The following is a 26,207-nucleotide window of genomic DNA, read 5'->3' on the forward strand; positions in this document are numbered from 1 at the left end:
GAATGGAGACGGATTATTCTAAGCTGAAGAGGCAAACGTTAAAGGAACTGCTAGAAGCCAGGGGTAAGATAGCCAGCAGCAAACCCAAGGCTATACTAATTGCCGAGCTGATGGAGGGAGACCGAGCCCACAGCGCTACACCCCCAGCAGTCTTGGAGGAAATGAGGACCAGGCTGGAATTTTTACCTCAGCCTATATCGGATGCCATGCTGAACCTGGTGATGGCGAATGTGCAAGAGTACGTGATGGCACACAGCCCACAGCATACATTGTCTCGAGCAGAATCCACGACTGGGTCACTCTACAACCAGGTAAAACCCAAAATCCCTTATCATGCCTTCAAAGTGTTTCGCGAGGAAAAGGATGAAATTGATGGGTACTTGCAGGATTTTGAGAGACTGTGTGATTTGCATGACTTAGAGCGGGCAGTATGGGTCCCACTGCTGGCAGGCAAGCTGGCATGTCGGGTAGCCGAAGCGTATCACGCTTTGCCCAGTGAGGACAGCAAAGATTATGAGAAAGTGAAGCGAGCGATATTAGAGAGGTATGCCATTACCCCAGAGGCATACCGGTGCAAGTTTAGAAACCTGCGCAAACCAGAGAAAGATTCTCATGCTGAATGGGCCCACAAGCTGGACCAGGCCTCCCAAGGGTGGATACAAGCCAGCCAAGCCACCACCATGGAAGGATTGCGACAGTTGATGCTGTTGGAACAATTTTTTAATGGTTTGTCCCCAGAGGCACAAGAATGGGTGCGGGACAGGAAACCCCTCACCCTAACCGAAGCAGCTAGATTGGCAGACCAACACTTTGATGCAAGGAGACATCATGGACCCCTAGCCAAAAGTTACCCTCGACCCACGGGACTACCCAGCACTATGCCACCCCCAGCTCACACCGCCCCCCCGTTTCGTCCATCCCAAGGAAATTTACCCCCACCCTCCAGGTATAACGGGCGTGCCAACATCCAATGCCACACATGCAAACAGTGGGGGCATATGGCCCGTGAGTGTACCCAAAACTGGGGCAAGCCCACCTGGAATCAAGGGCGACCAAACCCCGCACCCTGCTGCTGCCCATCATTATCAAAGAGAACCAGCCGCACAGGAGTTGTTGAGTGTTCAAGCGGAAGAACCCCTGGGCAGCATCATCGACAGCTGGTGACCCTAGAGGGAAAACCCTGATAGCACTCCATTTGGTCTCCGATTTGGCACACACTGGCGGATCTGTGGCAGTACGAGTGGCGGGGGGAGCAGTATACCGACTACCCACCGCTAAAGTACATTTGAATTGGGGTGTGGGAGAGGGGACAGTAGAAGTGGGACTAATGCAAAATTTACCAGCAGATGTTGTGCTGGGGAATGATTTGGGCCAGATGACCTCTGCTTTTGTCCCACAGGCTCCCTACCAGGAAGCCCATCCAGTAACCACACGGCAACAGGCTCGCACCACGGTTCCACCAACACACTCTGAGGCTCAGGTAAGAGACCAAGACCCCCACCCGACACGTATGTCCTGGGATACCCCAACTAAGTTTGAGGCCGAGGTGAAGTCAGATCCCACACTACAGGTATACAGGGACAGGGTAAACACTGACCAGGCTGGGCTAGAGGGGGAGCGGTACACTTGGGAGAAAGGGCTACTTTACCGCATTGCTGAACGGGAAGTGGGAGGGTCGGTCACAGTAACGACTAAACAGTTAGTGGTACCCCAGAAGTATAGGCAGGAATTGCTTAGGATTGCGCATGACATTCCCCTGTCTGGACATCTAGGGATGACCCGTACTCGATATAGGTTGACCCACGCTTTCTTCTGGCCAGGGATTTCTAAGGACGTGAGACAGTACTGCACCTCCTGTGACATTTGCCAGCGGGTAGGCAAGCGGGGTGACCGCCATAAAGCCAAACTATGCCCTCTTCCCATTATTGAAGAACCATTTAGTCGGGTGGCAGTAGATATAGTGGGGCACTTACCAAAACCCAGTCCCTCCGGGAAAAAGTACATCTTAACGATGGTAGACTATGCCACCCGGTACCCCGAGGCTATAGCCCTCACCAATATTCATGCCGAAACGGGAGCAGAGGCCCTAATGAAAGTATTTTCCCGGGTAGGGTTTCCCCAAGAAATCATATCCGATAGGGGCACCCAGTTTACCGCTGAGGTCACCCAACAATTATGGAGGATATGTGGCATTAAGCCAATAATAAATTCAGCTTACCACCCCCAGTCCAATGGCCTATGCGAAAGATTTAATGGTATGCTGAAACAGATGCTCCGCACGTTTGGAGAGGCTCATAGAGACTGGGAGAGGTTTTTACCACATCTGCTTTTCGCTTATAGAGAAGTACCCCAAGAGTCAACAGGGTTTTCCCCGTTTGAATTGCTGTTTGGGAGAAGGGTACGGGGCCCAATAGACCTAACTAGAGAGCATTGGGAGGGGGAGAGTAGCCCAGATGGGACCCCTATTGTATCCTACGTACTGGAGTTTAGGGACCGACTGGAGGCATTAACCCAGGCCGTGCACACCAATCTCCAGGCGGTCCAACAACGCCAGAGACGCTGGTACAATAGGGGGGCCAGAGACCGCAGCTTTCAGGTGGGACAAAAAGTGTTGATTTTAAAACCAGTCCGCACAGACAAGCTGCAGGCCATCTGGCAGGGCCCATACCAGGTGGTGGAACAGAGATGTGACACCACCTATGTGATTGGCCCCTGCTCAGGGGTAGGGAAGAGACGCATGCTCCACGTGAACATACTCAAACCCTACCATGAGAGGATAGAGGACGTGGCGGCGATATGCGCCTCAGCCTCTGAGGATCAGGAGAATCTACCCCTACCTGACCTATTAGAACAGGAGGAACAGACAGAGCCCTCCAAGGGGGTTCAACTGGGGGAGCAGCTAAACTCTCAAGAGCGTGCCCAGGTACAAGCGCTGATTGTAGCTAAAGGGGCTACCTTCTCCAATTTACCTGGGTACACTCCGCTAGCCACCCACCGAGTTGAAACCCAGGGACAGCTACCTATGCGACAGGCTCCATATCGTGTCCCTGAATCAGTCAGGACACATATGAAGACTGAGCTGGACGAGATGTTACAGCTAGGGGTTATCGAGCCTTCAGATAGCCCCTGGGCATCGCCGGTAGTGCTGGTACCGAAGGAGGACGGCACAACACGCTTCTGTGTCGACTACCGGAGGCTAAACGACAAAACAGTGTCTGATGCCTATCCGATGCCCCGGATAGACAAGCTGTTGGATAAGATGGCACGGGGCCAGTATCTCACTACCATAGATTTGTGTAAGGGATACTGGCAAATCCCACTAGCCGAAGATGCCATCCCCAAGTCGGCCTTTGTCACCCCGTTTGGCCTGTACCAATTTCGGGTCATGCCATTCGGGATGAAAAACGCTCCGGCAACCTTTCAGCGGATGGTGGATCGGTTACTGGACGGTTTCCAAGGTTATGCATGTGCGTACTTAGACGACATTGCCATATTTAGCCAGACCTGGGAGGAACACCTACAACATATAGGGGCCATCCTAGATCGTATTGGAGAGGCAGGGTTAACCCTGAAACCCAGCAAGTGTCATATAGGGATGGCAGGGATGGGCCATCGGGTGGGGTGTGGGCAACAGAAACCCGAGCCAGCCAAGATTGAAGCCGTAGCAAAGTGGCCCACCCCAAGGACCAAAACCCAAGTGCTAGCCTTTCTAGGTACTGCAGGGTATTATAGAAAATTCGTGCCCAATTACAGTGCCCTGGCCAAACCCCTGACTGACTTGACCCGCAAGAACCTTCCTCGACAGGTTGTCTGGGCCCCAGAGTGTGAGCAGGCATTCCAACAACTCAAGACTGCTTTAACTAATGCTCCTGTACTTGCCGTTCCTGATCCAACTAAAAGATTTCTTGTCCACACAGACGCTTCAATGTTTGGATTGGGAGCAGTGCTGAGCCAAGTGGGAGCAGATGGCGGAGAACATCCCGTAGCTTACTTGAGACGAAAGTTGTTGCCCCGTGAAGTAAGCTACGCCGCCATTGAAAAAGAATGCCTGGCCGTGGTGTGGGCCCTCAAAAAGTTACATCCGTATTTGTATGGACGACTTTTCTCATTACTCACAGATCACAACCCGTTGGTGTGGCTGAACCGTGTGGCTGGGGACAATGCCAGGCTGCTGCGCTGGAGTTTGGCGCTGCAGCCCTTCGACTTTACAATCCATTACCGCCCAGGGAAACAAAACGGTAACGCCGACGGGTTATCTAGACAAACTGAACTTGAAAAGTGATCTGTGAGTACTCTCCCGGACATCCCCAAGCCGATCCGTTGGGATCAGACTGTGTATGCAGGCTTGGTTCTGGGGGAGCATTGTGGCAAACCTAGCCACTTCTGGACTATAATGTAAGAAAGGTTGTCTGTAGGTTGTGCTGTGTGCTATATGTATTTTGCTATGTATATTGGGCTATGGTAATTCGCATGCTAGCAGCCGTAAGCTACTAGCATACCAGCACTTCATTTCACGAACAGCGGCTATACGGGCTGTTCGCGGAACGAATGCGGGCTTCCCTGATAGACCACACACTTAGAGACGTGTGGCGCTTGTTAACCGATTGCAACAATGTTGCAATCGGTAATTAAAGGCTCTCCTAAGTAGCCGTCGTTCGACTACCGACCATGCGGCGGTCGGCCATCTTGGATCCTTTATTCTTCAGCGGTGTTTGGTAGTCGAGCGCCTGGAACTGAAAACGGCTACTCGACGACACGAACACCGCTGTACTTCCAGACCGTTTGGGAGCCCGGTTTTCGGTAGGATAGTTCCCCTAAGTGCAATCGACAGATTGAGGGGAACTTCAATGCAGAACCGTATTTGTTGCGGCGTTCGGTCATTTCAGCTGGGATCTGAGCGGTATTCTCACAAAAGATGCGCTCAGACCCCAGCTATCTACCGAACGTTCGGTTATGTCAATGTACCGAATAATGTCCAGAAAATGTATTTTAAAGTGAATTGTCGGTTTTGCTGCACGAGGGGATAATCCACTTAACCGTCCATTTTAGTGGGAGTATCCCTCTCGTGCAGCAATACCTGCTGGGAGAATTACACTGCCTGATGGGAGAAATCCCCTGAAACATCTGTAAGGAAACCCCTTGCATGGGGAACTGTATAAATATACAAGCCTCTGAATAAAGCCAGTTAGTTGACTCCCATACTGTGTTTCGTCCGGTTATTGGGAGGATATGGGACATTGCCTTACTTTTCAGCGCTGACTGTGGATTTACCTGTGAAACCAGCGGAGATCGTGGATTATAATACTGCCCTCCACTACAATTGGTGGCAAGCGACGGGATCCAACCTTACCCTCCGCTACAGGCAACTTGGTGTTAGACATTGCGTATAACATAATTCAGAGCAAAACATTCAGGATAACAATATACATACATTTGTTGAGGTATCATTGTTCACTGCGAGTTTTATTTTTAATAAATAAGTAAAATAAATAAGTAGCTTGTTACCTCCGTGTAAGTGTTTATTAATATCTGTAGGTTTCTAAGGCATATATGTTCTTGTGTTAACAAAAAGAAAGGGTTATGTGGTGTGTAACTAGATCAAACTGGGCGCTAAGTGAATAGTGATGTACCGAACTGTTCGCTGGCGAATAGTTCCTGGCGAACATAGCGTGTTCGCGTTCGCCGCAGCAGGCGAACACATGCGCGGTTCGATCCACCCCCTATTCGGCATCATTGAGTAAACTTTGACCTTGTGCCTCACGGTCAGCAGACACATTCCAGCAAATTAGCAGCAGACCCTCCCTTCCAGACTCTCCCACCTCCTGTACAGCATCCATTTTAGATTCATTCTGAAGCTGCATTCTTAGATAGAGGAGGGAAAGTGTAGCTGCTGCTCATTTGATAGGGAAATTGATAGCTAGGCTAGGGTATTTATTGTCCACTACAGTCCTGAAGGACTCATCTCATCTCTGCTGTAAGGACAGCACCCCAAAAAGCCCTTTTTAGAGCTAGAACATCAATCTGCTTTTTTTTTTCTGTGTAATGTAATTGCAGTTGCCCGCCTGCCAGCTTCTGTGTCAGGCTCACAGTGGATACTGTGCCCACTTGCCCAGTGCCACCACTCATATCTGGTGTCACAATAGCTTAAGCTTGCATTTAAAAACAAAAAAAATTGTTTTCACTGTAATAGATTGAATAGCAGTTAGTTGTCTGCAAGCGTCTGGGTGTCAGGCCTTCAGCGTGTACTCTGCCAACCTCTGCCAGTGTACTTTGCCACTCATATCTGGTGTCACAATAGCGTGCCTTTAAAACGAAAAAAAGTTTTTCACTGTAAGCTAATAGCAGTTAGTTGTCTGCAAGCGTCTGGGTGTCAGGCCTTCAGCGTGTACTCTGCCAACCTCTGCCAGTGTACTTTGCCACTCATATCTGGTGTCACAATAGCGTGCCTTTAAAAAGAAAAAAAGGTTTTCACTGTAAGCTAATAGCAGTTAGTTGTCTGCAAGCGTCTGGGTGTCAGGCCTTCAGCGTGTACTCTGCCAACCTATGCAAGTGCACTTTGCCACTCATATCTGGTGTCTCTATAGCGTGCCTTTAAAAAGAAAAAAGTTTTTCACTGTAAGCTAATAGCAGTTAGTTGTCTGCAGGAGTCTGGGTGTCAGGCCTTCAGCGTGTACTCTGCCAACCTCTGCCAGTGTACTTTCCCACTCATATCTGGTGTCACAATAGCGTGCCTTTAAAAAGAAAAAAAGTTTTTCACTGTAAGCTAATAGCAGTTAGTTGTCTGCAAGCGTCTGGGTGTCAGGCCTTCAGCGTGTACTCTGCCAACCTCTGCCAGTGTACTTTGACACTCATATCTGGTGTCTCTATAGTGTGCCTTTAAAAAGAAAAACAGTGTTTTACTGTAAGCTAATAGCAGTCAGTGTCCTTAAAGCGGGTGTCAGGCCTTCAGCGTTTACTCTGCCAACCTCTGCATGTGCACTTTGCCACTCATATCTGGTGTCACTATAGCGTGCCTTTAAAAAGTTAAAAAGTTATTCACTGTAAGCTAATAGCAGTCAGTGTCCTTAAAGCGGGTGTCAGGCCTTCAGCGTGTACTCTGCCAACCTCTGCAAGTGCACTTTGCCACTCATATCTGGTGTCTCTATAGTGTGCATTTAAAAATAAAAAAAGTTTTTCACTGTAAGCTAATAGCAGTCAGTGTCCTTAAAGCGGGTGTCAGGCCTTCAGCGTGTACTCTGCCAACCTCTGCAAGTGCACTTTGCCACTCATATCTGGTGTCTCTATAGCGTGCCTTTAAAAAGAAAAAAAGTTTTTCACTGTAAGCTAATAGCAGTTAGTTATCTGCAAGCGTCTGGGTGTCAGGCCTTCAGCGTGTACTCTGCCAACCTCTGCCAGTGTACTTTGGCACTCATATCTGGTGTCTTTATAGTGTGCATTTAAAAATAAAAAAAGTTTTTCACTGTAAGCTAATAGCAGTCAGTGTCCTTAAAGCGGGTGTCAGGCCTTCAGCGTGTACTCTGCCAACCTCTGCAAGTGCACTTTGCCACTCATATCTGGTGTCTCTATAGCGTGCCTTTAAAAAGAAAAAAAGTTTTTCACTGTAAGCTAATAGCAGTTAGTTATCTGCAAGCGTCTGGGTGTCAGGCCTTCAGCGTGTACTCTGCCAACCTCTGCCAGTGTACTTTGCCACTCATATCGCGTGTCACAATAGCGTGCCTTTAAAAAGAAAAAACGTTTTTCACTGTAAGCTAATAGCAGTCAGTGTCCTTAAAGCGGGTGTCAGGCCTTCAGCGTGTACTCTGCCAACCTCTGCAAGTGCACTTTGCCACTCATATCTGGTGTCACAATAGCGTGCCTTTAAAAAGAAAAAAAGTTTTTCACTGTAAGCTAATAGCAGTTAGTTGTCTGCAAGCGTCTGGGTGTCAGGCCTTCAGCGTGTACTCTGCCAACCTCTGCCAGTGTACTTTGCCACTCATATCTGGTGTCACAATAGAAAGAAAAAAAGTTTTTCACTGTAAGCTAATATAGAAACATAGAAACGGAATGTGACGGCAGAGAAGAACCATTCGGGCCATCTAGTCTGCCCAGTTTTCTAAATACTTTCATTAGTCCCTGGCCTTATCTTAAAATTAGGATAGCCTTATGCCTATCCCACGCATGCTTAAACTCCTTTACTGTGTTAACCTCTACCACTTCAGCTGGAAGGCTATTCCATGCATCCACTACCCTCTCAGTAAAGTAATACTTCCTGATATTATTTTTAAACCTTTGTCCCTCTAATTTAAGACTATGTCCTCTTGTTGTGGTAGTTTTTCTTCTTTTAAATATGGTCTCCTCCTTTACTGTGTTGATTCCCTTTATGTATTTAAATGTTTCTATCATATCCCCCCTGTCTCGTCTTTCCTCCAAGCTATACCGGAGAAACTGACGGAAGCCAAGCACAGAGAGATGGACACAGGTTTCTTCAGGAAGGAAGAGATTCTTTATTCGATTCACCGAACGGGACTCAGAGGGACTAATGTCACCAAAATACAACAAGATCTGAGCCCCGGACAATAGTGTAGGCTCCTTATATAGGCATGTAACTCCTCCCATAATAAGCTCCACCCACACATACTCTTACCCAATCAATCGAACAAGAACTAACTTCCTGTTTGACCGCATGGCTTGCCCAGCACAATGGAGGAGGGGAATACTACTTCCTGTATTCTCGCACATGCTCCGTACACTACTGATTGTATCTTTGCCACGTGCAACCAACCGACCGATACACCAGTATATGCACGTACACGTGCCACGTGGTAATCTCGGCCTACTAAATTTATTTTTATCGAGATTCCACCACATATACCTCAGGTTGCCATGAACCAGACCAGACTTTGCGACTCCCTAAAGACATGAATCCCTCAACATTCCTCTTCCTGTACTGGTTCTCCCTGATTAAGAGCCTCATATCTATATATGGCCATTATCTGTGCAGCAGCCTTTCTTTCTGCTATATTTTCTATAATGCCCTGCACAGACCTAACTACCAAAGGAACAAGACATGGTAGGAGAAGACACAGCATTAAGATTAGCATGGCTCCACCTACCAATGCCTTAAGTCCTCCAAACTGCTCATACCAATTACCAAACCAACTACTTGGATTATACCCTTTCCATACCTGAGTAGGCACATGCGCTAGTTTAACCATATGGCTAGTAAGCTCAGCTATTGCTTGCCCTTCATCATCTATTTGAAGACAGCAATTGCTTAGGTTAAACTTCCCACATACACCTCCCTCTACTGCCAATAGGTAATCCAAAGCTGATCTATTTTGGTAAACGGCTGTCCTCATCCTAGTATTATGTTTCGCTAGGAGATTGAGCGCTTGCGATGTCTCATTGGTAATTATCTCAACCACTGCCTGTAACCTGATAATACGGTTGAGCATATATATTGGGGTTCTATATCCAAAAGTACCATCCTCTGCCCACGTAGCTGGCCCATAATAATCTATAATACGCTGGGGAGGCCATTCATTATCTTCCCAGGTACCTATCTCTAGGGGTCCTCTTTTCTTCCTATGATTCACATCATATACTTTAACTCCCAAAGTCTCTCCTGTTTCAATAGGCAACAAGAAGAAGGATGGTTTGAGCATACCTAACACACATGCCCCTTCCCAGTCCTGTGGTAACTCCGAATAGGCTTTCTTACCACAGATCCAGTAAAAATTTGCCGGGGCTTTCCAACTAGATGTGATAGATAGATCAAACCACACGTCCTTTAAATTGGTATAACTTGCAAATGGGGTTAGGTGGTTCTGAGACATTTGAAGCCGACCACCAGGTTGTATTCTTTGTATTATCATCATAAGCTTTTTGCCCTAGACAAGTCAGTTCTCCTACAGATGTATTAAACATTATTCCTTTCCTTGCTATGCAAACATAACCTATAATGGAGGTCTTTAATCGCCGCTCAGATTTACCTCTAACACTCATTTGATAATCGGCTTGAGAAGATATTATTTGTTCAATTGTCTCAGAACCAGAATACATTACCTCCTTTGCTTCCCAGGGCCATTGGTCTCCCATGTTAGTACCTCCACACACATAGCAGTTGGTCACACTAAGACTACCAGCAATACTTTCAGCTAAATCAATAAACAGGTTTATAGCATTATGGGGGATCTTATTTTCTACACTCATCTCTTCATAAAAAGAATGGAAAACCTGATAAGTTTGGGATGCTACGGTATCGGTCTCTATCCCTATAAATAATATTGTCCCAGGATCCAAACTCGTCCCATATATCTGAAACCCAAATAAATTTCCGAACCTATCTATAAATTGTTCAGGATTATTAATAAGTATATGGACTGGGTTACACTCCATAGACTTACAATATGGTTTGGTAGGCAACTTAGTAACAATCATATCCTTATCTACTGTCTGTCCCCAAGTTGCCCACCCCACACAAGACTAATATGGACAATAATTATAATCCCTATCTGGGCATTTTGGATTTACATACTTGTTTTTACTACTGGGACAAATATACTTATCATTGGACCCATACGTTCTCTCCCACTTAAGATCCCCACATACATTCCACGGTTTTCTACCACTTGATATCGCCTTACATGCATCAAATAGCAGAACACCCGAAGAATGTACGGTTTCTAATACTGTTTTATTTATTAGGGTCCCCTGTGGGTCTCCATTCCGGAGGGTCAACCAAATTGTACGGGGTTGATACTCTGGACTGAAGCACTTAGGTTCTCCTACTCCTAAATGGCATACACTATAATCTATACCTAGGTATCTACACCTAGATACATATCCTTTACACTCATATTGTGAATGCCAAATTAGGGTCTGGGAAATATGATTACCTGTTATAGTAGTCTTAATGCAAACCTCACAGCTAGGTGTGTCGGTACCTCTACCTTCCCGAATAATTAAAATCACAAAAATATACATTATCAAGAGCACTTCTTTCGACGTCTTCATCCTCATTCTTCGTCCGTGCGATGGCACCTCAGCTTCCAGGATGTAAGGGCTGCAAGGAATGGAGTTATTCAGGTCCTCTCTTCCCTTCACAGAGGTCCCTTCAAGACACCCTGGCTATGTCACGTGGGTAAGTGGTCAGGCTTTATTATGGCCGTCAAAACACTCACTTGCTGATCTCTTTAAACACACTTGAAATCCCGATATCTCCTCGTCACTCCGACTGAGTCGTGCGCTTTAACCGGATCTTGCAGGGATTCTCTGGATCTGTTGTAACTTGCCAAGAATCTACTGCTGCTGGTTTAACCCTGGAGTGATGAATCCACGGAGTCACTTCAGCCACCTTTATAGCGTATAGTCTATTTGAAGATCGGACATAGGGAGTCCCCCCATATACTGAACTCCCGGTGGTTTCACTGGTCCTTGCCTTGCATTATTCTTGGCACATATCACACATCTTCGTACAATGGTTTGAGTCAAGTTGGACAATCTTGGTATGTATAAATGTTTCCTGAGAGATTCTTCCATACTATCTCTTCCAGAATGTGTCCCGTTATGATAGTTCTGGACAATTTCTACAGCTAGTGATGCTGGAATGACTATTCTTCCATCTTCTAACTGATACCAATTGTTCTCCAGGTACTTCCCAGTTTCAGTCTTTAACCACTCTTCTTCTTGAGCCGTATAAACTGGAGTCCATTGAGACAGTAAGAGCAGCTATATGTTCCAAATACTCCTGTCTTCCTGATTCAGCGGCACGCTTAGCTGCATTATCTGCCATCCGATTTCCTTTGGTTACATCACCATCACCTTTCAATGTATAATACCAACTTCTTTCGGTTCCCACACGGCTTCCAGTAGTTGTAATATCTCAGCTGCGTACTTGATTTCTTTAAACTCTGAATTCAGTAGTCCTCTTTCTTTATACAAAGCTCCGTGGGCATGAGTGGTTAAAAACGCATACTTGGAGTCCGTGTAGATGTTCACTCTTAAACCTTCAGCCAATTGTAACGCTCGTGTGAGTGCAATTAGTTCTGCCTTCTGTGCCGATGTTCCTTTTGACAATGGCCGAGCTTCTATCACCTTGTCTATGGTTGTTACTGCATATCCTGCATAGCGAATTCCTTCTTTCACATACCTACTGCCGTCCGTATAGTACTGGACATCAGGGTTCTGGATGGGAAAATCACGAAGTTCTGGTCTACTTGAGAACACTTCATCCATCACCTCCAGGCAATCATGTTGACTCTCAGTAGGTTGTGGCAAAAGGGTAGTTGGGTTCAAGGTATTAACAGTCTCTAGATGCACTCTTGGGTTTTCACACAACATAGCTTGATACTTAGTCATGCGGCTGTTACTAAACCAATGATTGCCTTTATAGTCTAGCAACGTTTGTACTGCGTGCGGGACTCGCACATAGAGTTCCTGACCCAGAGTGAGTTTATCAGCTTCGGCTACCAGCAGGGCAGTGGCAGCTACGGCTCTTAGACAAGGTGGAAGACCAGTGGCCACTGCATCCAGTTGTTTGGACATATATGCAACAGGTCGTTGCCATGATCCCAAGTACTGTGTCAATACTCCCACAGCCATTCTTCTTTGCTCGTGTACATATAAGTAGAATGGGCGTGTATGATCAGGTAGACCTAATGCTCGGGCACTCATCAAAGCCTTCTTCACATCTTCAAATGCCTTTTGCTGTTCAGGGGTCCACAGGAAGGGATCGTGTTCTGTACCTTTTATAGCTGCATAAAGAGGTTTCGCCAATATCGCATAACTGGGAATCCATATCCTACATAAGCCTGCTGCCCCCAAGAATTCCCGCACTTGTCTTCTATTCTTGGGTATTGGTATTTGGCATACAGCTTCTTTTCTCTCTGGCCCCATTATTCTTTGACCTTCAGAGATATGGAATCCCAGATACTTGACAGTTGGCTGACACAACTGAGCTTTCTTCCTGGACACCTTGTATCCTGCCTTCCAGAGAATGTGTAGTAAATCATGTGTTGCTTGCTGACAAATTTCTCTTGTAACTGCCGCTATCAACAAATCATCTATATATTGCAATAGTACACACTCTCCTGGGATGGACTTGAAATCCAGTAAGTCTTGACTTAAAGCTCATCCAAATAGGGTAGGTGAATTTTTAAACCCTTGGGGCAGTCTTGTCCAAGTCATCTGGCGTTTCGAGCCCGTCACAGCATTTTCCCATTGGAATGCGAAGATACACTGGCTTTCCGCAGCAATTCGAAGGCAAAAGTAGGTATCTTTGAGATCTAAGACAGTAAAAAAGGTAGCCCCACCCGGAATTAAAGCAAGCAGGTTATATGGATTGGGCACAACTGGGTGTATACTTACGACCGCATCATTGACTGCTCTCAAGTCCTGCACAGGGCGATACTCATCTGTACCGGGCTTTTGAACAGGCAACAATGGGGTGTTCCAGGGGGAAGTACAGAATTTTAGGATACCATACCGTATGAACTTATCCAAATATGATTGTATGTTCTTCTTGGCCTTTTGTGGGATGTGGTATTGTCTTAAGCTCACTGGATAAACCCCAAGTTTCAGTTCAATTCGAATTGGTGGAATATTGCGAGCAAGTCCTGGTGGGTTGTTCTCTGCCCACACTCCTGGTATATTGAACAAGGATTCATCACTCTTAGGGTTTTGGCTAGTCAACACTGTATAAAGTCGCCACTCTTCTTCCTTTGGTACAGATATTGTCATTATACCTAAAGGTCCATTGAACTTTAAAGATGTTGTTCCATTAGGTAGAAATGTTATCTGCGCTTGTAATTTCGACAACAAATCCCGTCCTAGCAGTTGGACTGGACATTAAGGCATATAAAGGAACTGATGTTTCACTACGTGGCCTCCCAATGTACAGAGTCGACTTTTAAGAACCGGTTTAGCAGCACTCCTTCCAGTTGCTCCTATTACGGTGATAGTTCTTCCAGATGGAGGAGCAACTAGGTCAGTCACCACCGAATGTTCAGCACCAGTATCAATCATGAAAGCACTCCTTTTCCCCCCTATTGCTACATCGACCATAGGCTCCGCTCGGCCAAGGGGGATGGAGCCCGGTCGGTATCAATAGTCCTCCATGACTGTGTCAGCCAACCCCACAAAGTCCCTATCTTCCCTATCGCGGGGTCTCTGCGCTGCTGGATAGTACCTGTCTCCACTAACACTTCCTCTATTGTTACCACTATTCCCTCCAGGACCTCCTCTACCTCTCGCTCTGCCTCTATAATTACCATATCCTGCCCTAGGTCTGTCTCTCTCATACTGTTTCCTTTGTGGACACTCACTTCTCCAATGACCTTCTTCCCTACAGTACGCGCATTGGTTCCTACTCAAGGGTTCCCTATTCCATTTACTCTTGCCTTTATCCGTTCCCGTATACACTTCCTTTTCCCTTCTATCTACGCCTGCGATTGATACCGCTAGCATATCTGCTTTTCTACGCATCTTACGCTCTTCCTCCTTCTTTGTCTCTGTTTCCCTATTCATGTATACCCTGTTTGCTACCTCCATTAGTTGGGTTATGGACATCCCTACAAACCCTTCTAACTTTTGTAGCTTGCGCTTTATATCTCCATAGGCTTGGCTGACAAAGGCAGAGTTAACCATCCGGGAATTCTCAGGAGCCTCCGGATTAAAGGGGGTATACAAACGGTATGCCTCCAATAATCGGTCATAAAAGACACTGGGCGATTCATCACATTTCTGTAATACCTCAGCCGTCTTAGACATGTTAATCGCCTTCTTTCCTCCAGCTTTCATGCCAGCAATAATAGCGTCCCTATAAGCTTTTAAATGGACCATGTCTGCGCCATTGGTATTCCAATTTGGATCGGTGTTTGGATAATGGGCTGCGGCCCATGCTGCCGGGTTGGCCTGATTTTGTGTACGGGCCACTTCTTCCAGCGCTTTAATTGCCGCTTGATTTATCCTTGTCCTTTCCTCATTATTAAATAATGTCATCAACCGGTCTCCAGAAACAAATAACAGATTATATCTGGCAGGATAGGCGACCTAGAGTGTCACTGGAAATCTTACAGAGACACTGGAGTGAAGGGGGAGTATCCTTTCCGGATATACAAAAACTCTATATAAATAATATGGTTGCACACTTATTTAAGTGTGATAACCTTACAACATCAAGACCAATTTGGTTAGAAATTGAAAAATCGGATTTTGGTAATATCGAACCTCTATTTCTTTTGTGGTGCGACAACGAATTTGTAAAAAATATAAAATCTAACAACCCAATGAACAACACAATGATATATATAGTAAAATATCTAAAGAAAAAATATGGTACCAATCATATATCAAGAAATGCCCCATTAACCTGTTTAAAATATTACATAAAAGATATAAATATTCAAGTATGGGAAAACTGCGGAATTGTAAGATTTACGGAACTATTAGAGGACAATAAAATATGGTCATTCCCAATACTACAGTCTAAATATAATCTCCCTCCCAAAGAAATATTTAATTACTTAAGAATAAAATCTTTTATTATGGGAAAGACTTTTTCGGAAACTTCTCCAATAGATCAGTTTACACTATCTCATTATAGGAAAAAAATTGCCTCCAGATTTAATCAATTCATAAGGAGACAAACCCAAATAGACAAAGTGACAGCAATGATTAAATGGGAGCAAGAACTCCATTTTTCTATGCCGGTCGAAGACTGGCTTTCGGGCCTAAAATTAGTTAAAAGACACATACATGGGGTAAACGTACGGGAAGTATACTTTAAACTAGTATATCGATGGTACCTGGTACCAACACGCCTTCACAGATTTCAACCCACACTTCTCCCAGATTGTTGGAGATGTGGCAGGGAACTAGGCACATTCCCTCATATATGGTGGAACTGTGAGGAGTTGAAACCTATGAAAATAATTTTGTCTGATTTGGTAAATTTTATTTTGAAAGCACAAACTGTTATCACGGCTCAAATGTTCTTGTTTCACTTAGATATGCCAAGGGTCAAGATAAAATTTAAAATCCTAATGATACATATCTTTATGGCAATCAAATTAGTAATGGCTAGAAATTGGAGAATTATGGGTCCGTTAGATTGGCATGATATTTGCATACAAGTGGACTATCAAGGTAGGATGGAAGCTGGCATAGTAACAAATAAAGTTTCCAAAGAGAATTACGACGAGATCTGGGCCCCTTGGAATGGATACTTTAACACTCAAAATTAACCCCCCCCTCCCCCCTAAATGTCAATCTCACTAAGGCAAGGTAGTAACCACAAGAGGAAGTGTATGTAGAGTCTTTTGAACGTATTTATTTGTTTGTTTTTTTCTTTTGCGGATTATGTAACTAGAAAGGATGGAAAAATGAGTGAAAAGGGAAAGTAAAGAGGGAAGTGTATGTATATACTGTATGTATAATATTTAACTTTTGATAGTATATCAAACCTGCTTCTTTTTATTTTTCTCTTTGTAAGCGTGTTAAATGGATATGTATGTAATTTTTTTATCTAAAATGAAAAATAAAATATTAATAAATGTTAAAAAAAATTAAAAAAAATAAATAAATATTTAAATACTGAAATTGCTGTATCTAATGTTATTTATATGGTACCAATATAGTTTGTCCTGCTGACAGATGATAGGTAGAGAGATAGATAGATAGATAGAAAAAAAAAAAAAAAATAATAATGTCATCAACAATTGCTGGCAATCAGTCCAAGTGGGATTATGTGTCTGGACTATTGAGGTAAACAAATCCGTCATGGCTTGAGGCTTTTCGGTGTAAGAGGAGTTATGGGTTTTCCAATTTAAGAGATCGTGGTTGTAAAAGGGACATAGATGAAGACTGGATCAGCATATTGTATCTGGCCGTCACCGTTAATGTGTGTCGGGCCAGGAGTCAATCGAAGAGGCATTTGATAATGTCGGGGTCGTTGGGATGCGTCAGTTAGGGGTTCCGGTCGAGGGGTAGTAAGACAAGGGGATGGGGAAGCTTTACTAAGGGGAAGGTTGGTGAGTAGAATATTCCGGGCCGGGCTAGGAGGAGCCTGACCGGAAACTAGATATGGCGCCAAATCGGGGTAGGTGGAGTTAACGGAGGTAGGTACCGGAAGGGGAGGGTTTAAAACAAGGGGGTTGGGCTCTGAGCTAGAGGAAGGGGTAGGTGGGGACATCGGGGCAAGGGGAGGAGCGTTTCCAACAGCACCTCCTCTTCCTCTTCCGGTGGAGGAGGAGTAAGGGGGCGGCATGGGGATCTCAGACTCAGGGGGCGTGTCCAAAATGGGCGTGATTACGGCCTTAGTGGACAAGCGAGTCCTGGCCACCATGAGGCGACATTGTTCCTCGTGGCATACTCAGATCCATTTTGGCGAGTCATTTACGGCCTGCCTCCAACAATCAATATATGGAAACTGGCCGTAAAGTTCAGGCCTACCTGATACAGCCACGTGTACACGCTGTACCAGATTAGGATCCAAACTGCCACGTGGTGGCCATGCGGCAACGTAGGCCATTCCCTACTACATAAAGTAGTCAGGCGTGCTGGAGACATCTTTACCCCAAAATCACATACGGTATATCCCTTTTTAAAGTTTTTTAACATGCATCCTAAGGGATCCAAAATCGTTGAATCTGACGCGCCCATACTTAACAATGAAGCGTCGTCTCCAACAAAAACTAAACAAACACTCTTCCAACGGTCACACCCGTTCCCTCGGCAACAGCACCACGTGGTACAGTTACTAAGCGAAACGCACACTAAAACACTCAGGGAATTCCCGTACACACAGCTGTTACACCAATCACTAAATAACTAATACTGTGCCCTTTGGCGAAACTATACAGTCACCCACGCTATAATTCCCTATATCTGAATTACCCGTCTATAACATACCCCAGTAACATCGTCTTTACGAACAGTAGTTATAGTACGGTTAGCATTGGTTAGAGTACAATTTAAAGTCACAGTTCAATTAGTAGTGGTTATGGTGTTAAACATACAACACAGACGACAATTATTAGTAATTATTTACAGTGTCAGTAATTATACATGGTTATGGCATAATACAGTTACACACTATTCACACTCTCACTAGACGGCAGAGCTCACACTATCTAGCAAGATATACACGCTACTACAACAATCTTTAACACATTTACAATTCCCAACTAATCTATTGGCCAGTACCTTGATGGACTACCTAAAACTATCTACATACGTTTTGGTTAGCCACACTGCCCAAGCACCACATATAACGAACTAGAGGGCGGAATTTACAACAGTACCCTCTTAGTCTATCTACTCTATCAATAGTCTAGTGGGTTCCAAATTTACACGCCTTCCCACTTAGCCAAGATAGGTTGAGATCTAGCGAACCGAATTTACACAGGCGCCGCTTAGTCTCCCGGTCCCTCCGACCTAGCGAATAAAATATACACCCTAGAACGCTAGTCTAGACAAGACACCGGTGTCCGGCTAGGGCTATTTACACCAGAACCCCGCCTGACTCCAAACCAAAATTAAACGGGCTGACTACAGGGCGTTTAATTGAGCGGTGCGCCTTCGCTCCTTCCCTCCACTGGAGGGGGCAGATTCCAAATAACCCCTTATGGGCCTACCGCACAATCGGTGTCCAATACCTCTAGTGGGTCCGCCGTCTAAAACAGCGGTCATCTTACCGCCTCGTTCCTGAACCTGAGTTCACACTCATCGACGGGGACACCCCTGCACTTACTAAGTAGAGGCCGATGATCTCCTGGACAACAGACCAGTGGCGCCGAGACGAAGGGAGGTCCACGCAGAAGTTCAGGGGTGCAGCCGTAGAGAACGTGGGCAAAGATAGACCGTCTCACGCCTCTGCTTCTCAGCTACCGTTGAACGATGAGCTTCCCGGCCAATGCACCAAATGATACCGGAGAAACTGACGGAAGCCAAGCACAGAGAGATGGACACAGGTTTCTTCAGGAAGGAAGAGATTCTTTATTCGATTCACCGAACGGGACTCAGAGGGACTAATGTCACCAAATTACAACAAGATCTGAGCCCCGGACAATAGTGTAGGCTCCTTATATAGGCATGTAACTCCTCCCATAATAAGCTCCACCCACACATACTCTTACCCAATCAATCGAACAAGAACTAACTTCCTGTTTGACCGCATGGCTTGCCCAGCACAATGGAGGAGGGGAATACTACTTCCTGTATTCTCGCACATGCTCCGTACACTACTGATTGTATCTTTGCCACGTGCAACCAACCGACTGATACACCAGTATATGCACGTACACATGCCACGTGGTAATCTCGGCCTACTAAATTTATTTTTACCGAGATTCCACCACAATACATGTTAAGATCCTTTAACCTTTCCTGGTAAGTTTTATCCTGCAATCCATGAACCAGTTTAGTAGCCCTTCTTTTAACTCTCTCTAAGGTATCAATATCCTTCTGAAGATATGGTCTCCAGTACTGTGTACAGTACTCCAAGTGAGGTCTCACCAGTGTTCTGTACAATGGCATGAGCACTTCCCTCTTTCTACTGCTAATACCTCTCCCTATACAACCAAGCATTCTGCTAGCATTTCCTGCTGCTCTATTACATTGTCTGCCTACCTTTAAGTCCTCAGAAATAATCACCCCTAAATCCCTTTCCTCAGATGTTGAGGTTAGGACTCTATCAAATATTCTGTACTCTGCCCTTGGGTTTTTACGTCCAAGATGCATTATCTTGCACTTATCCACATTAAATGTCAGTTGCCACAACTCTGACCATTTTTCTAGTTTACCTAAATCACTTGCCATTTGGCTTATCCCTCCTGGAACATCAACCCTGTTACATATCTTAGTATCATCCGCAAAAAGACACAACTTACCATCAAGACCTTCTGCAATATCACTAATAAAAATATTTAAGAGAATGGGTCCAAGTACAGATCCCTGAGGTACCCCACTGGTGACAAGCCCAAGCTTCGAATATACTCCATTGACTACAACCCTCTGTTGCCTGTCACTCAGCCACTGCCTTACCCATTCAACAATATTGGAATCCAAACTCAAAGATTGCAGTTTATTGATAAGCCTTCTATGTGCAACAGTGTCAAAAGCCTTACTGAAATCTAGGTAAGCAATGTCTACTGCACCACCCTGATCTATAATTTTAGTTACCCAATCAAAAAAATCAATAAGATTAGTTTGGCATGATCTCCCTGAAGTAAACCCATGTTGTCTCTGATCTTGAAATCCATGTGTTTTTAGATGTTCAACAATCCTATCCTTTAACATGGTTTCCATCACTTTCCCCACTACTGAAGTAAGGCTTACTGGCCTATAGTTGCCCGACTCCTCCCTATTACCTTTTTTGTGAATGGGCACAACATTCGCTAACTTCCAATCTTCTGGGACTACTCCTGTTAACAATGATTGGTTAAATAAATCTGTTAATGGTTTTGCTAGTAAACCACTAAGTTCTTTTAATAGCTTTGGGTGTATTCCATCAGGTTCCATTGACTTATTTGTCTTTACTTTTGACAGTTGAAATAGAACCTCTTCCTCTGTAAACTCGTGTAATAAATGACTAATTTATCCTTTTTTTTAACTGAGGTCCCTTTCGTTTATTTTCAGCTGTAAATACCGACCAAAAATATCAATTGAGGCAGTCAGCTAGACCTTTATCCTCATCTACATACCTTCCTTCTTTTGTTTTTTTGTTTTTTTTTATTTTTTATTTTTGTAGTGCATAGACATAACACAAGCAGGCAAGAGGTACCCCAAAGGCATTCCTCCAGCTTTTCCCACGCGAAACAAGCGGGGCATAAGAGTAACATGCACAATTTTATATATTTTTAAACAGGTTTAAGCATACTTAAAATTACGGTCCAACAGTACAAGTGGTTGTAGCATTGTGTTACACGCTGAGCTATACAAGCCTAAAAATTGCCTAATGTAATTGCGTTTATAAGTTTATTAAATGTTACGTCACGTCTATGGCATTGCAGTTTTAAGGGTGCTTAACGGTAACCTTTGTACTTTGTTAGCTACTGTGCGAGTCTGCGGTTTAATAAAGAATTAAGATGAACCTGACAGGTAACCAGTGGTTTTAGGTATGCAGTTATATGACATTACTAAACAGGCATGGCACTGAGTAGGCTTGGCCTCGACAGGTCTAGCGTTGAAAATAAAAATTTGGTCAAATGCATATATCAAAAGCTTTGTACGAATCAAAATAAAATTAAACTGACTTTAACCTTCTACAGTGTAGCTTATGAACTGTACGTTGCATTAAAGGCTAAATTGGACAAGACTATTAAGTTAATTATAAAAGGTTAGGTGTTGCACTGAGGTTCTAGTCCTGTATTGCGCGGCTAACTGCCACAGCGGTGGGCCTTTAGACCGTCATCCGATGCCACTATTATGTTTCAGTAGGTGGTCTTTAGTGCTTGCCGACCCAGTGTCTCCTCTCACCCTGGTGCTGGTCCCATACAAGCGTTGGTTCTTAATCTGGGCCAGTGCTGTCGGGTACGGTGTGGGAAGGTTCTGATATCTCTGCTGGTTAAGACCTTGCTGACAGTCGTACGTACTGGCATGGTATGCTAAGGATCTCTCTTCCGTAGCGTGTGCCGGGATTCGGACTCTGTTGCTGCGGGCCTTGTGGGTGCCAGTCGTTCGTTGTCTCCCTGGTGTGGGTCGTACGTCTGGGTGCCGTCTCGGCTGTGTGATGCCGCGATGCATCGGGGGCGGGGGACCCCTTCTGCCCCGGGGTTGCATGAGGGCTGGTGCGTTTAGGCCACGAGCCTGGAGACCGGTGTGGTCCAGGTTCGACCCTTTCGGGATGTTGCAAGGAATTTTGCCTGGTCGCTTGGGTCTTCGCTTTGCCTTTCCCCGCTTGTGTGGCCGGCACCTCTGGGGCTTGCCCCTTGTTGCTCTCAGCCCGGGAGGGCTTGTAACGTGAGTGTCGGAAGCTTGGGTGTTTGCGCTGCCCTGAAGTGGACCCTCACACACCCTTCCGCCATCGTCTTTGGTCGCAGTATGGGAGATTCGGTGTGGCTTTCCCGCCCGCAGGCGTGTTTCCAGCATGACCCAGAAACGGTCAAAGATAATAGTAATGGGGTCTTTTGCCTGTTCACCTGTGTGTGAGGCACCAGGTTGTTTCCGGTGCTTGTCAGGTGGCATTGGCTGATAATGCTCCGCCATCTTGGGTGTTCCCATCGCCGCGTGTCTTCGAGAGGTCTTTGTACCTGTCGCTTGGTGCTGGGTTCGGGATACTCCCTTTAACGGGGACCGGGATATCCCCCGCCGGTCCATAGGGGGGGGGTGCATGTTTCACGCTCTGGTGTTGCCTTCAGAATCTGGCGGGAAGGCGGCCGTCCTTCCCCCGTGCTTTTGCTAGGCCTCATACCGTTGCCGCGGTTCCCGGATGAGACTGGTGTCGAGTTTGGTATCGGCACCCACAGGAGAGCTTCCTCTTGCCGGTAGGCTGATTTGCGGTAGAATTTCAGCGGTTTTTTTCTGGTTTTTCGTCGAGTTTGGGTCAGCTCGGCGGGAGCTCCTGTAAAGTGCGTCTGGTCAGGATGCCTGTCCGGCTCCGCCCCCCCTTCTTTTGTTTTTAATCTAACTAATCCTTGTTTTACTTTTCTTTTCTCATTTATGTATCTAAAAAAAGTTTTGTCCCCCTTTTTTACTGACTGTGCTATTTTCTCTTCTGTGTGTGATTTGGAAGCTCTTATAACTTGCTTAGCCTCTTTCTGCCTAATCTTATAGATCATTCTGTCTTCCTCACAAAGGTTTTTTTTTATAATTACTAAATGCTAACTTTTAGTTTTTTACTATTTTGAGTACCACAGTGGTTTCTTTAATTTTTTGCTTTTACTGACAAGCCTAATGCAATTTTCTGTTGCCTTCAGTAGTGCAGCTTTTAAATAATCCCATTCTTTTGGACTCCATTTAAGTTGCTCCAGTCTGATAATGACTCCTTTACACATATTCTAATTTTAAAAAAGTCTGTTTTTCTAAAGTCTAAAACTTTTGTTTTTGTGTGGTGTGACTCAGTCACTGTTCTTATATTAAACCACACTGACTGATGATCACTGGATCCTAAACTTCCACCTACAGTAATATCTGATACCAAATCTCCATTTGTTAACACTAAATCTAGTATGGCCTCTTTACGAGTTGGCTCCTCAACGACTTGTTTTAGAGACAATCCCAGTAGGGAGTTTAGAATATGTGTGCTTCTGGCACAAGTAGCTATTTTTGTTTTCCAATTCACATCAGGAAGATTAAAGACACCCATGATGATAACTTCCCCCTTCATTGTCATTTTAGCTATTTCTTCAACTAGTAGATTATCTAACTCTTCAATTTGTCCTGGGGGCCTATAAATCACACCTACACGAATTACTGTGTGATTACCAAATTCTAACGTAACCCAAATGGACTCTATGTTCGTCTCACTAACCTTTATTAGGCTAGATTTTATGCTATCCTTCACATACAGGGCCACCCCATCCCCTTTCTTGCCTTCCCTGTCTTTTCTATATAAAGAGTACCCTGGTATTGCTATGTCCCAGTCATTTTTTTCATTATACCATGTCTCAGTAACAGCGACTAAATCTACACTATCAGTTGCCATTATTGCCACAAGTTCATGGATCTTATTCCCTAAACTGCGAGCATTTGTAGACATAACTCTAAGCTTATAATTTTTTAACACACTTGCTACAGGCACCTTCTGTCCTTGTTTTGGGGGACAATTGGATTGATGTTTTATCACCCTTTTGCCCCCCCCCCCCCTCCTAGTTTAAATACATCCTAGCAAAACCTCTGAACTGCTCACTGAGAACATTTGTTCCCTTTTGAGAAAGATGCAAACCATCTTTTTTGTACAGTTTATTTCCATTCCAAACAGAGCTACCATGAGCAATAAAGCCAAATCCTTGCTCCCGACACCATTCACCAAGCCACAAGTTAAAGTCCCTAATACGCATCCGCCTGTCATTCTGAGTGTTATGCACAGGCAGAACTTCAGAGAATGACAGTGTGGAAGCAACCTGCCGTATATCATTGGCAAAAACACTAAAAACTTCTGAAACCTCTGAAACCTCATTGCAAGCCAAGTCATTTGTCCCTAAATGGACAAGTACATCCAATTCCCCTTCCTGCTTTGCTTGCTTAACAATATTACAGATACGTCTCCTGTCTCTGTGAGCAGTAGCTCCGGGCAGACACCTCACAAGACCACCATTGTCCATCTCCACACCTCTTATGATGGAATCCCCCAACAACAACTGCTTTCTATTAGGCCTCACCATAGTCTTCAAGCCTCTCTGCACAACACCACTAGCCTCAGTGCCTCTCTGCACAACACCACTGGCCTCAGTGCCTCTCTGCACAACACCACTAGCCTCAGTGCCTCTCTGCACAACACCACTAGCCTCAGTGCCTCTCTGCACAACATCACTAGCCTCAATGCCTCTCTCCACAACAGCACTGGCCTCAGTGCCTCTCTCCACAACAGCACTAGCCTCAGTGACTCTCTCCACAACACCACTGGCCTCAGTGCCTCTCTGCACAACACCACTGGCCTCAGTGCCTCTCTGCACAACACCACTAGCCTCAGTGCCTCTCTGCACAACACCACTAGCCTCAGTGCCTCTCTGCACAACACCACTAGCCTCAGTGCCTCTCTCCACAACACCACTACCCTCAGTGCCTGTCTCCATGACACCATTACACTCTGAAAGTGCAGAAAATGAATTATGTAGAACAACAGACTGTGCAATATGCCTTTTTATCCACAACTCTAAGTCTACCAGATCCTACAGTAATCCATCTGCCATTCCTAGTATGTCTCTGTGGCAGTGGCTTTGCAGCAGTTCCAGCCTGAGTTTGTTTACCAGATAATTTACAAATCTCAGACTTCAAAAATACATGCCGTTAGATAGAGAACTGTCTACAGATTAGACAACAACCAAACCTCCAAAAAGTGGAACGCAAAACAAATGCATAGCAACTATTACACTGAACTAAGTCTGCCATTCCAATGAGGTGAATAATTTAAATCAAACGAATCTTAACTTTTTATTTATCCTCCTGAATACCTCAGATTACCTCCAGTTTATCTCCAGAATATCTCCAACCACACACACTTAGAAGCAACACTCTCCAGAATATCTCCAACCACACACACTTAGAAACAACACTCTCCAGAATATCTCCAACCACACACACTTAGAAGCAACACTTAGATGAAGCAACCAAGCTATATTATCCAAGCTAATGACAACAACCCTTATATACTCCTAAAATCACCTCCCACTAGGAATGTTTAACCCCTTAAGACCGCAGGGCGTACTATTATGTCCCTTTTTAAACGGCTCTAAACGCTGCAGGACGTAATAGTACGCCCTCCGTTTTTTTTTTACTTACCCGGTCGCCGGCGATCCCACGCCGGCGATCGCGGTTGGGGGGACTCCCAGGGAGCCCCCCGCGGCACGTCTGCCCTCTTCAGCCCCCCCGGGCCATGTGAGAGTGAGGTACTTGCGAGGACCTCACAATCACATGGCCGGGATAGCTGCCTGGTGCAATGCCAGCAGGGGGACTAACTGTAATGACAGTTAGTCCCCCTGCTGGCTGAAAATCAAATTAAAATAAGTGTAAAATTAAAATAAGTGTAAAAAAAAAATATATATATACTTAGATCATATATATATATTATATATATATGATCTAAGTATATATATACACATATACATACACACACATACACTGTCTAGGTGTATTTTAATATTAATATATATATAATTATATATATATATATTAATATCAAATTACACGTAGACTGATACTGATTAAATATATATATAATTATTGTTATATATATTTATATATAATATAAAAAAAAATATGTAAATACGTAAAAAAATAAAATAAAAAAATAATTAAAAATAAAATATAAAAAAATATATAGATGTGTTTTATTTCGTTCTAACTGTGTTGTGATATTAATATATATGTATATTTATATCAAAATACACGTAGAACGAAATAATATATATATATCTATGTACATAAATATATACGTATATATCACTATATATATACCTATATATAAATAAAAATATTTAAAAAAAATTATATATATACGTATATATACACATATGTATATATATATATACATATATTAATTCTACACATATATTTATGTAATAATTTTA

The sequence above is a fragment of the Pelobates fuscus genome, chromosome 1 (assembly GCF_036172605.1).
Source record: "Pelobates fuscus isolate aPelFus1 chromosome 1, aPelFus1.pri, whole genome shotgun sequence".
Taxonomy (NCBI): domain Eukaryota; kingdom Metazoa; phylum Chordata; class Amphibia; order Anura; family Pelobatidae; genus Pelobates; species Pelobates fuscus.